This window comes from Ranitomeya imitator, chromosome 6, assembly GCF_032444005.1.
Source record: "Ranitomeya imitator isolate aRanImi1 chromosome 6, aRanImi1.pri, whole genome shotgun sequence".
NCBI classification, from domain to species: Eukaryota; Metazoa; Chordata; class Amphibia; order Anura; family Dendrobatidae; genus Ranitomeya; species Ranitomeya imitator.
In genome coordinates this window covers 432,720,192-432,732,248 of record NC_091287.1, presented here as the reverse complement: position 1 = coordinate 432,732,248, position 12,057 = coordinate 432,720,192, and the positions used below count along the sequence as shown (strand labels likewise).

General features: G+C 44.1%; 1 protein-coding gene across 3 annotated transcripts in view; it reads right to left on the bottom strand.

Annotated features, from left to right (window-relative positions):
• The window catches only part of LYN (LYN proto-oncogene, Src family tyrosine kinase), a 126,254-nt gene extending 115,627 nt beyond the window's left edge, over positions 1 to 10,627 (bottom strand). For 2 of the 3 annotated variants that reach the window (XM_069731363.1, XM_069731366.1), the window contains exon 1: positions 10,492 to 10,627. The gene's annotated coding sequence lies outside the window, so the exon portion shown is untranslated. Of the gene's footprint in view, positions 1 to 10,134; positions 10,226 to 10,491 lie in introns of all 3 variants that reach the window. The other variant, XM_069731365.1, reaches the window with a different exon arrangement.
• Between the last annotated feature and the right edge of the window lie 1,430 nt (positions 10,628 to 12,057).

The following is a 12,057-nucleotide window of genomic DNA, read 5'->3' as shown; positions in this document are numbered from 1 at the left end:
ACGGAGGTAGGGAAGTATATTAAACTCATACACTTTACATTACATGCACATATACATACACTAATGAAAAAAAAAATCATGGGAGTGCTTCTTTAAGAATAATGGAGGGAAGGTGTGCATGATCGACCACTGCCCTATTCACATGGAACCCTTCAAAGCTCCAGTTCTCAGAATTGGTCAAACCCCCTGGAATTGGAAAGTCATCCTCTATCCAATAGGAGATAACTTCTAAATTTGGTACACGGGGAACCTGTCATTTATATGAATGAGTAAGCCTTAGTATGACCCAAAACCACTGCTCCAGCATGGAAAAATTGCATTTTCAAGCCGGGCCTGAAGGTGCTTTGGGGCGTGACGATGCACTTCCAGCTCCTTAGCCTCATGCTGTATTTCCTACCTAGCAGCACCCTACCTTGGCTGATCAACAGGCGAATGGTGTGTACCAGGCCTGTCAATGCCATTTCTTAGCTGTTGGAGAAATTCTTTGAGATCATAAAAGGATTGACTAGCTTATCTTTTAAGCACAATCAGATTTATGATTTGGGGGTAAAAGTTTCTGACAAGTTACTTTTAAGTAGATGTTAGGCCAACAGAAAAAGCCAAAAAGGTTGGTCACATAAGGGATTTTTATTTTTAAATAATGTTCGTTATTCACAGTAAATTCTCTGCTGTGAATATGTTATATACATTATTTATATTCGTATTATATCATGCGCTAATAAAAATATTGAGAAATATCAATGTTCTTCTATTGATGCTGCCATGTTTGACCATGCATGGTTTCAGGCTTGCCCCCAGGCCTGATTCTACTGGAGACCAGGGGGCTTTTGTTTTTTTGTTTTTCACAATTTCATGGGTTCAGCAGAAAACAGTTTCTTTTCTTCAGCTGTGGCCTACAGTTAAGGCTTTGGATAGTAAATAGTCAATCATTCATATCTTTATGATCCTGATAAGAAAGTGTGGGGACATGAGAAGTCAAAGCTCTGGACAAAGGCTTCATTACATACAAGCAATGTCTATGGCAAAATGCATGCGATTACGTACATTTACATTTCCTCTAGATTTAGCCAACATGTAAATACTCCAATATAACAGCAACTGTACGTCAACTTTTAACACCTTAACGACCGCCGATACGCCTTTTAACGGCGGCAGTTAAGGGTACTTAAATCACAGCGCCGTAAATTAACGGTGCTGTGGAAAAAGTAAATAGCGCCCCCCAGAGTCCGATTTTCTCCGGGGTCTCAGCTGCCGGGGGTAGCCGAGACCCCAAAGAACATGATCGGGGTCGGTTTTACCGACCCCTGTTTTGCGGTCGCCGGTAATTAACTGTTTACCGGTGATCGCAAAAAAAAAAAAAAAAGTGGTGTGTAATTCTCTGTTCTCTGATGTGATCACACATCAGAGGACAGAGAAATAGGGGGATTCGGGGGACCCTATTATACTTACCAGTGTCCCTGGGTCCTCCTGGGTCCTCTCCTGCCCGTCGGCGTCTTCTTTGGGAAACAAAATGGTGGGCGCATGCGCAGTGCGCCCGCCATCTGTCGCCATCTGCCAGCCGGCAGGAGAAAGCAGTTGGGGCTAAAATTAGGGTTAGGGCTAAATTTAGGGTTAGGGTTGGGGCAAATTATAGGGTTAGGCTTCTTTCACACTTGCGTCGGCCCGACATACCAACGCACGTTGTGAAAATTGTGCACAACGTGGGCAGCGGATGCAGTTTTTCAACGCATCCGCTGCTCAATCTATGTCCTGGGGAGGAGGGGGCGGAGTTACGGCTATGCATGTGCGGTCGGAAATGGCGGACGCGGCGTACAAAAAAACGTTACATTGAACGATTTTTTTGTGCCGACGGTCCGCCAAAACACAACTGATCCAGTGCACGTCGTGATCCGTCGGCAATACAAGTCTATGGGCAAAAAACGCATCCTACGGGCACATTTGCAGGATCCGTTTTTTGTCCAAAACGACGGATTGCGACGGATGCCAAATGACGTAAGTGTGAAAGTAGCCTTAGGGTTAGGGTTGGGGCTAAAGTTAGGGTTATACTTGGGATTAGGGTTAGGTTTGAAGTTAGGGTTGAGAATAGGATTAGGGGTGTGTTGGATTTAGGGTTTTAATTAGGGTTGTGTGTTATGACCTGGTGGTAAGGACAATAATGGACCTGGTGGTTAAGAGCACACGGAACGACCTGATAGTTACAAATAATATAGGACGAGCTCTGAGACGTGGGAACTCTGCTGACCGCAATCCCTAATCCTATCACACACACTAGAAATAGCCGTGGATTGCTCCTAACGCTCCCTATGCAAATCGACACAGCCTAAGGAACTAGCTAGCCCTGAAGATAGAAAAATAAGCCTACCTTGCCTCAGAGAAATTCCCCAAAGGAAAAGGCAGCCCCCACATATAATGACTGTGAGTAAAGATGAAAATACAAACACAGAGATGAAATAGATTTAGCAAAGTGAGGCCCGACTTACTGAACAGACTGAGGATAGGAAAGGTAACTTTGCGGTCAGCACAAAAAACTACAAAAAGACCACGCAGAGGGCGCAAAAGACACTCCGCACCGACTCACGGTGCGGAGGCGCTCCCTCTGCGTCCCAGAGCTTCCAGCAAGCAAGACAAAAATCAAAATAGCAAGCTGGACAGAAAAATAGCAAACAGAGAAAAACAAGCAGGAACTTAGCTTCTGCTGGGAAGACAGGTCACAAGAACGATCCAGGAGTGAACTAGACCAATACTGGAACATTGACAGGTGGCATGGAGCAAAGATCTAAGTGGAGTTAAATAGAGCAGCCAGCTAACAAATTAACCTCGTCACCTGTGGAAGGAAACTCAGAAGCCGCAGCCCCATGGACAGAACCAGCCGAAGTACCATTCATGACCACAGGAGGGAGCTTGACAACAGAATTCACAACAGTTATGGTTAGGGTTGACATTAGGGTTGTTTTGGGGTAAGGGTTGTGATTATCATTAGGGTTGTGATTAGGATTATGGATCGGGTTGGGATTAGGGTTAGGGGTGTGTTGGGGTTAGGGTTGGAGTTAGAATTGGGGGGGTTTCCACTGTTTAGGTACATCAGGGGGGTCTCCAAACACGACAGCCAATTTTGCCCTCAAAAAGTCAAATGGTGCTCCCTCCCTTCTGAGCTCTGCCGTGCGCCCAAACAGTGGGTTACCCCCACATATGGGGCATCAGCGTACTCGGGATAAACTGGATAACAACTTTAGTGGTCCAATTTCTCCTGTTATCCTTGTAAAAATAAAAACTTGGGGGCTACAAAATCTTTTTTGTGGAAAAAAAAAAATCTTTTATTTTCACGACTCTGCATTCTAAACTTCTGTGAAGCACTTGGGCATTGAAAGTTCTCACCACACATCTAGATAAGTTCCTTGGGAGGTCTAGTTTCCAAAATGGGGTCACTTGTGGGGGGTTACTACAGTTTAGGTACATCAGGGGTTCACCAAACGCGACATGGCGTCCAATCTCAATTCCAGCCAATTGAAAAAGTAAAACGGCACGCCTTCTCTTCCTAGCTCTGCGGTGCGCCCAAACAGTGGTTTACCCCCACATATGGGGTATCGACGTACTCAGGAGAAATTGCACAACAACTTTTGTGGTCTAATTTCTCCTGTTACCCTTGTGAAAATAAAAATTTTGGGGCAAAAGGATCATTTTTGTAGAAAAAAAATTTGATTTTTTATTTTCACAGCTCTACGTTATAAACTTCTGTGAAGCACTTGGGGGGGTTCAAAGTGCTCACCACACATCTAGATAAGTTCCTTAAGGGGTCTAGTTTCCAAAATGATGTCACTTATGGGGGGGTTTCCACTGTTTAGGCACATCAGGGGCTCTCTAAACGTGACATGGCGTCCGATCTCAATTCCAGGAAATTCTGCATTGAAAAAGTCAAACGGCGCTCCTTCACTTCCAAGCTCTGCGGTGCGCCCAAAAAGTGGTTTACCCCCACATATGGGGTATTGACGTGTTCAGGAGATATTGCATAACAAAATTTATGGTTACATTTCTGTTTTTACACATGTGAAAATAAAAAAAATGGTTCTGAATTAAGATGTTTGCAAAAAAAAGTTAAATGTTCATTTTTTCCTTCCACATTGTTTCAGTTCCTGTGAAGCACGTAAAGGGTTAATAAACTTCTTGAATGTGGTTTTGAGCACCTTGAGGGGTGCAGTTTTTAGAATGGTGTCACACTTGGTTATTTTCTATCATATAGACCCCTCAAAATGACTTTAAATGTGATGTGGTCCCTAAAAAAAAAGGTGTTGTAAAAATGAGAAATTGCTGGTCAACTTTTAACCCTTATAACTCCCTAACAAAAAAAAATTTTGTTTCTAAAATTGTGCTGATGTAAAGTAGACATGTGGGAAATGTTATTTATTAACTATTCTTTGTGACACATCTCTCTGTTTTAAGGACATAAAAATACAAAGTTTGAAAATTGCAAAATTTTAAAAATTTTCGCCATATTTCCGTTTTTTTCATAAATAATCGCAAGTAATATTGAAGAAATGTTACCACTAACATGAAGTACAATATGTCACAATAAAACAATCTCAGAATCAGCGGGATCCGTTAAAGCGTTCCAGAGTTATAACCTCATAAAGTGACAGTGGTCAGAATTGTAAAAATTGGCTCGGTCATTAAGTACCAAATTGGCTCTGTCACTAAGGGGTTAATGACTAGTGTAACAAACATGGAGAACTCAGTGAGCACCAAACACATGCATTTTTTTTATTAATAGATCTGAAAAATGACCTTTAACAACTGGATAATCAACTTGCTTATATGACAGCACATGCAAATCCAGAGGAAAGGTTTCCTATGGTAAAGGAATATGGATAAGACGCCATAAACAGTCACATTTCCATGTCATGTCATAGTCATAACTGCATAGTGATTGAAATGTACTTACGGTAATTAGTTATTAACCCTAACATAATAGGTGCCAGGTTTTATAAGCTTCTAACAAAAAAAAAAGAAACAGGTGGCTGGATGTCGCATAAACTATTCCAGCAAAGATTCTTTACTTCTCCTTTTCACAGAAAGTCATACATTAATGCTAAACCTTCACAATCAGAGATATTTACATGTGAACGTCAAGATAATCCGGTCCACAAAAGTGGGACAAGTGTCAGGCGATTTTCTTGCGAGTACAATGCGATGATTGTCACCTAGCAACCGAATTACATCAGACCTTAATTCTCTATGCCATTTACACATAATTTTCAAAGGAATAATATATATATATATATATATATATATATATATATATATATATATATATATATATATATATATACCGTATATACGCACACACACACACACACACACAATACAGACCAAAAGTTTGCACACACCTTCTCATTTAAAGATTTTTCTGTATTTTCATGACTATGAAAAAGTGTGAAACAACTGAAAATATGTCTTATATTCTAGGTTCTTCAAAGTAGCCACCTTTTGTACTACGTCACTGGGCAATATACTACGTAACTGGGCAATATACTACGTGGCTGGGCAATATACTACGTGAGTGGGCAATATACTACGTGGCTGGGCAATATGCTACGTGGCTGGGCAATATACTACGTGACTGGGCAATATACTACGTGACTGGGCAATATACTACGTGGCTGGGCAATATACTACGTGGCTGGGCAATATACTACGTGGCTGGGCAATATACTACGTGGCTGGGCAATATACTACGTGGCTGGGCAATATACTACGTGAGTGGGCAATATACTACGTGGCTGGGCAATATGCTACGTGGATGGGCAATATACTACGTGACTGGGCAATATACTACGTGACTGGGCAATATACTACGTGACTGGGCAATATACTACGTGACTGGGCAATATACTACGTGACTGGGCAATATACTACGTGACTGGGCAATATACTACGTGACTGGGCAATATACTACGTGACTGGGCAATATACTACGTGACTGGGCAATATACTACGTGACTGGGCAATATACTACGTGGCTGGGCAATATACTACGTGGCTGGGCAATATACTACGTGGCTGGGCAATATACTACGTCACTGGGCAATATACTACGTGGCTGGGCAATATACTACGTGGCTGGGCAATATACTACGTGAGTGGGCAATATACTACGTGGCTGGGCAATATGCTACGTGGATGGGCAATATACTACGTGACTGGGCAATATACTACGTGACTGGGCAATATACTACGTGAGTGGGCAATATACTACGTAACTGGGCAATATACTACGTGGCTGGGCAATATACTACGTGAGTGGGCAATATACTACGTGAGTGGGCAATATGCTACGTGGATGGGCAATATACTACGTGACTGGGCAATATACTACGTGACTGGGCAATATACTACGTGACTGGGCAATATACTACGTGTCTGGGCAATATACTACGTGACTGGGCAATATACTACGTGACTGGGCAATATACTACGTGACTGGGCAATATACTACGTGTCTGGGCAATATACTACGTGACTGGGCAATATACTACGTGGCTGGGCAATTCGTGACTGGGCAAAATACTACGTGGCTGGGCAATATACTACGTGGACATGCATATTCTAGAATACCCGATGCGTTAGAATCGGGCCACCATCTAGTTTAGTAATAAAATACATGTACAGTAAGCGGCATGCGCATATTTATATCTATCTATTCTATGTATATATCTATTCTGTCTATTTTATTTTGTCGGGTCACGCTGTGATTTTACTGTACGCGGCAGATGAAATGACCGTTTCCAAGAACATAGGTCTGTAAAAATCAGATGGCACTCGCATGGTCTGAGTGACGTGTGATTTTTTTTATCACATCCATTGTCTTGCATTAGCATCAGCCCAATCTGAGCAGAGGAAAAAAATAAATAAAATATTGCAGATGAGCAGGGACTCATAGATTGGTTAGAGTGTGCAATCCAATTTTTTATCCGATTCCTCCAGTCTGTTTTTCTGGCAAATGAGTATGAGCCTTTACACACAATGACAATCACACTTATTTCCAGGTTATAATGATCCCTTATTGTTGCCAGGTTATAATCATTGCTATGCTAAACCCTGGTCAAAACACATCCAGTAGAGAGAGTGCATGTTCACAATTAACCCCTTCACCATCTTGGGATTTTCAGTTTTTGCCTTTTCGTTTTTCAGTCCCCTTCGTCCTTGAACCATAATGTTTTTTTTTAAATATGGACGTTTTTTTGCGGAACTAGTTGTACTTTTGAATGAAACAATTGCTTTTTCTTTACAGTGAACTGGAAAGTGGGAACAAAAATTCTAAGTGCAGTAAAACTGCAAATAAAGTGCAATTACACAATTGTTTTTCTTTCTTTTTTTCACCATGATCACTAAATACTAAAACTGACCTGGCAATATGATTTGCAGGCACCAACATGTATAGGGTATTTTTTATTTAAGTGGTGAAAAAAAATCCAAAGTTTGTTAAAATATAATAAAGGCACCATTTTCCGAGACCCGTAGCATCTCATTTTTTCGGGGCTTATTCTTTGCGTGTTGACCTGATGTTTTTTTTTTACCATTTTGGGGTAGATTCAGTCTTTTGATTGCTTGCTATTGCAATGTTGCAGCAACCAAAAAAAAAACCCCCACATAATTCTGGTGTTTTGAATTTTCTCTCTCATTACACTGTTTATCGATCGGATTAATTATTTTTATATTTTGATAGATATTGCCGCATTCAGAAACGCCCTATCAAATAAGCGTATTTTTCATTTTATTTTGAATAGGGCAAAAAGGAGGTGATTTGAACTTCTATATTTTTATAACATTTTTTTTTCCACTTGCTTCAATAGACTCCTTAAAAGACTTGATGCCGCGATAGTCTGATTGCCATCAGTCCTGCTATGTGTAGCAGAAATGATCATCTGCTATGAACGCTGGCCCGTGGCGCTCATAGCAGATCAGCAATGACAGGCATGGGGTCTCCTCCAGACCCCCGGTTGTCATGCGAACCCATAGATCGCGATTCCACCCGCGGCTGTTAGGGGCACATGAGAGCTGATTTTTGTCAGCTGTCATGCACCTGAAGAGATGCAGGCTCAGCACCGGAGCCTGCATCAAACAGGGAGAGGTGACCTATGACGTACCCATACGTCATAGGTCGTGAAGTGGTTAAATAGTATTACATTTTAGAAATAAATATGACATAGCTTGTAGATACATTGTATTACTTTTCCATGGACTTTGTACTCCAGAGATGCACAGGTTTTTGTTTTTTTTCTACAAACGGTCAACAAGCAGATCCCTAACAGTTTGTCTGAGAACTATCTAGTGTATGGTCGCCTTCACATGTATTTCACGGTATGTGTTCAGGCCGCAGCTGCCTAGACCAGCTGAGGGTCTCTTGACTCAAACTAACTGCATCATACCTGCCTATGAGGCTGCTAAGTGGAGTCAAGATGTCGGCAGTCACAAAGTGCGACATGTGAAGCTGACTGTACACATCAGATCGCTATTAGGGATGATCGAATAGCGTCGGATAAATGCTTATCCAACTAGCTATAGTGCTTCCTGAATAGCTGCATCGGGAACCCGGATACCTGGAGCGCTGCCGATAGTCAGCTGTCCGGAGCTGTGGCTGCTTGTGTCGGGGCTGTGTGACAGGCACAACGAACAGACTCTCCATGCACATACAAAGCCCGTTTGACTGACAGCCATCTTTCCTAAATCTGCCATACACATTCCCAAAAAAGGAGTAAACCTGTGGATTTTCCCAAGATGCTAATCACTAATGAAGATCCAAGATTCGTCTGTGTGTCCGCCTCTAGTAGGCATATACACTCAAAAATTATGCATGTCCGAGCACACATTCGTTTTGTTGGCACTACTGTAGTCTACGGCCCCGTCGGTGCATAGTCCAAATTCTGTTTTGTGGAGGGCAATTGGACACAAGCCCTGACGGGACCCATGAACGTGGAGAGAAGGACAATGTGAAATCACCCTTATTCCCATCTCACTCATAGTATAGGTGGTAACTTGCTGATTGGTGTGGTAGGGTCCCCGAGACGGTAGACCCCTACCGATCTGAACTATCGTAATGGAACAATGGCAGGACATGAGCACCACCACTCTATTTTTCAATGGGACTGCTGGAAAAAGTTGAACCCTGCCATCACATATCTCTGGTGGCGCCACAGAAAAGGAGTGAAGCGTGGTGCACTTACACAGCCAGTGAGAAGGGGCTCATTCCCGGGATTGGTGGAGTCTCAGCGTTCGGCCATCATGGATCAGTTTGTTATAATCCATGCATTAAATAAGTGGGAATAACCCTTTAGGTTTTCCATAGATTACTGTACAATGTCGGTGATTTTACACTTGATTTTCAGCATACAAAACAGCAGACATTGAGCCAGCGAGGAATGCTGGGAGATTGCAGCTCTGAAGCCTGCGGACATGTGACAGTCTACAACTCAAAGCGCTAAAAAATAAGTAATACACTCACAAAGTTACTCAACTTTGCACTTTCAGCAATATGAACCACAAACCCTGCCAAGCATGTAAAATAACAAAGCCAACTGTTGTTCTCCCTCCGGGGCGCAGTCGTCCACACTAGTGATGAGCGAGTACTCGTTGCTCTGGTGACCTCCAAGTATTTGTTAGTGCTCGGAGATTTAGTTTTCATCAGCTGAATGATTTACAGCTAGTAGCCAGCCTGAGTACATGTGGGGGGTAATCAAGCAGAGCTAGTAGCTGTAAATCATTCAGCTGATGAAAACTAAATCTCTGAGCGGTCACAAATACTCGGAGGACCCCCGAGCAACGACTACACTCGCTCATCACTAGTCCAGACCTCTGCTCCAATCTGACTCTTTCGGCAGCAGTGGTGATGTCGTTATGTTAACAAAGCACATCACCGCTGCAGCCAATCACTGGCTCTGCCAATGTAGACAGAACAAGCTGCTGAGCTCAGTGATTGGCTGCAGTGGTAATCTGTTCTGTCAACATGATATCCCCAAGCCAAAACACTGAGGCCAGAGCAGGTGCAGGATTGGCGGAGGCGGACATCGGCCAGCTTTGTTGCTTTACCCTGGAAACCCTTTTAATGTAGATTATTGTGTCAACTATAAAATTAACACAAACCTGAAATGATGGCGTCTACAAGCCCTTGTGGCACTTTCTTATAAGGCTCACGGTGTCCCACAGATCCAGGCCACGGGGGTCCGCGCCGGACCTACAATATGCCGGTGATCACATATGGGAGCGGCTGCAGAAGGTGGGCATTACAGGACAAATTCATCAAATATCACAAATGTCCAATAATGTAATTCCACAAATACAATAAAACACTTCAATAGTGCACAAGGCGGAGGGCAGTAGTGCATGGGCACAGAGGGAGGAGGGCAGCAGATAGGGGTAGTAGTACTTGTGACTCCAGCTGTGGCTCATCACTCCCATCCAGACTGATTGCGGCAGCTCAGGGCTGGGGGACGCACTCACCTACGCGTCCTCCCCGGGCACCAGAGGGTCCGTATCCGCCAGGTGACCGCACCGCTCCGGAGCAGACGTGGACGCTGCGCCCGGCTGCAGCCGCTCTCTATGAGGAACTTCGCTCAGTTACTCGGGAGGTTTTTTTCTCTTTACTTCCTGGTGTGAAGCGGAATTTGCATAACGGGCAAGAGGCACCGGGAGGTTCCCGACACCGGGGAAACATGGTGAGGGGCCCGGTCACCGGCAGCACTGGGCAGGCTGAAATGTCGCACGTGTTCTGTCCCAATTCATGAGGGTGGTACTAACACCTGTGACATTGGGGACAAGGACTATCAGCAGGTTTCCCAGAGGAAGACACTCCAGGACATGGCGGCGGGTTTGTCCTCAAGCAACTCTTTTATTTCTTTGATCATTTCCTGAGTTCTCGTTTGACGGTTTTGACCACCAGCGAGGATTTTGAGTGGTTTTCCTACATTTTTTTTTAATGCAGTTTTTGCCCAGATGCCACACTGTGCGCTGTGGTGATTCTCCGGGGCTGGGAGCGGGGGGCACATGACCACAAGTATGTGACTTACATACATGTGCTGACTAGGTGGGTGCTGCTTCTCTCAATGCAAGTGTATAAAGCGAGGTCGGAAGCGGTACGTGACCGCAGCATGTATATTAGGCTACGTTCACATTTGCTTTGTTGAGCGCAGCGTCGTCGACGCAACCAACAACGCAAAACACAACGCTGCGTTTTTTGACGCATGCGTTGCCATAAACTAGTAATGGTCTTGAATTTTGTCGCAGTGAAAACGCTACAAGTAGCATCTTCCACGCCCTGTCTGGTGCGTCAAATTGACGCATGCGTCATAAAACGCAATACAACGCATACCGGCGCATGTCCATGCGCCCCCCATGTTAAAGATAGGGGCGCATGACGTATGCGTCGACGACGCTGCGCCCAACAACGCAAATGTGAACGTAGCCTTATCACATACTTGTGGTCACGTGCCCCCCGTTCCAGCCCCGGAGAATCCCCACATTGCACGTGCTGTGAGGAGTCACCGAGAGCAGCCACGGATTTGTACCCTCAGGCCGGACAGCCCCATTAAGGGCTCATTCACACGTCCGTATTCTGCATCTTTGGAACTTACAGATAAAAACTTTAGCACATGTTCTGTGTTTTGGAGACGCTCCTGGTTCTGGCCTACAAATACTGATGTGTGACTGAAGCCCAATAGTGTAGCGTGACTGCCGCAGCTGGCGGAGCCGCCACAAGAATAACAGCAGTACCGCCTGCTAAGCCGCCTCTGAAAAATGACCGCCACTTTCCAGAACAAGTTCGCCTGGTGAAACTCTGAGGCCGGTTTCACACGTTAGTGGCTCCGGTACGTGTGGAGACAGTTTCCTCACGTACCGGAGACACTGACACACGTAGACCCATTAAAATCAATGTGCTTCTGCAGATGTCAGTGATTTTTCGCGGACCGTGTGTCCGTGTGCAAAACACAGAGACATATCAGTGTTCGTGGGAGCGCATGGATCACACGGACCCATTAAAGTCAATGGATCCGTGTAAACACGTACCGC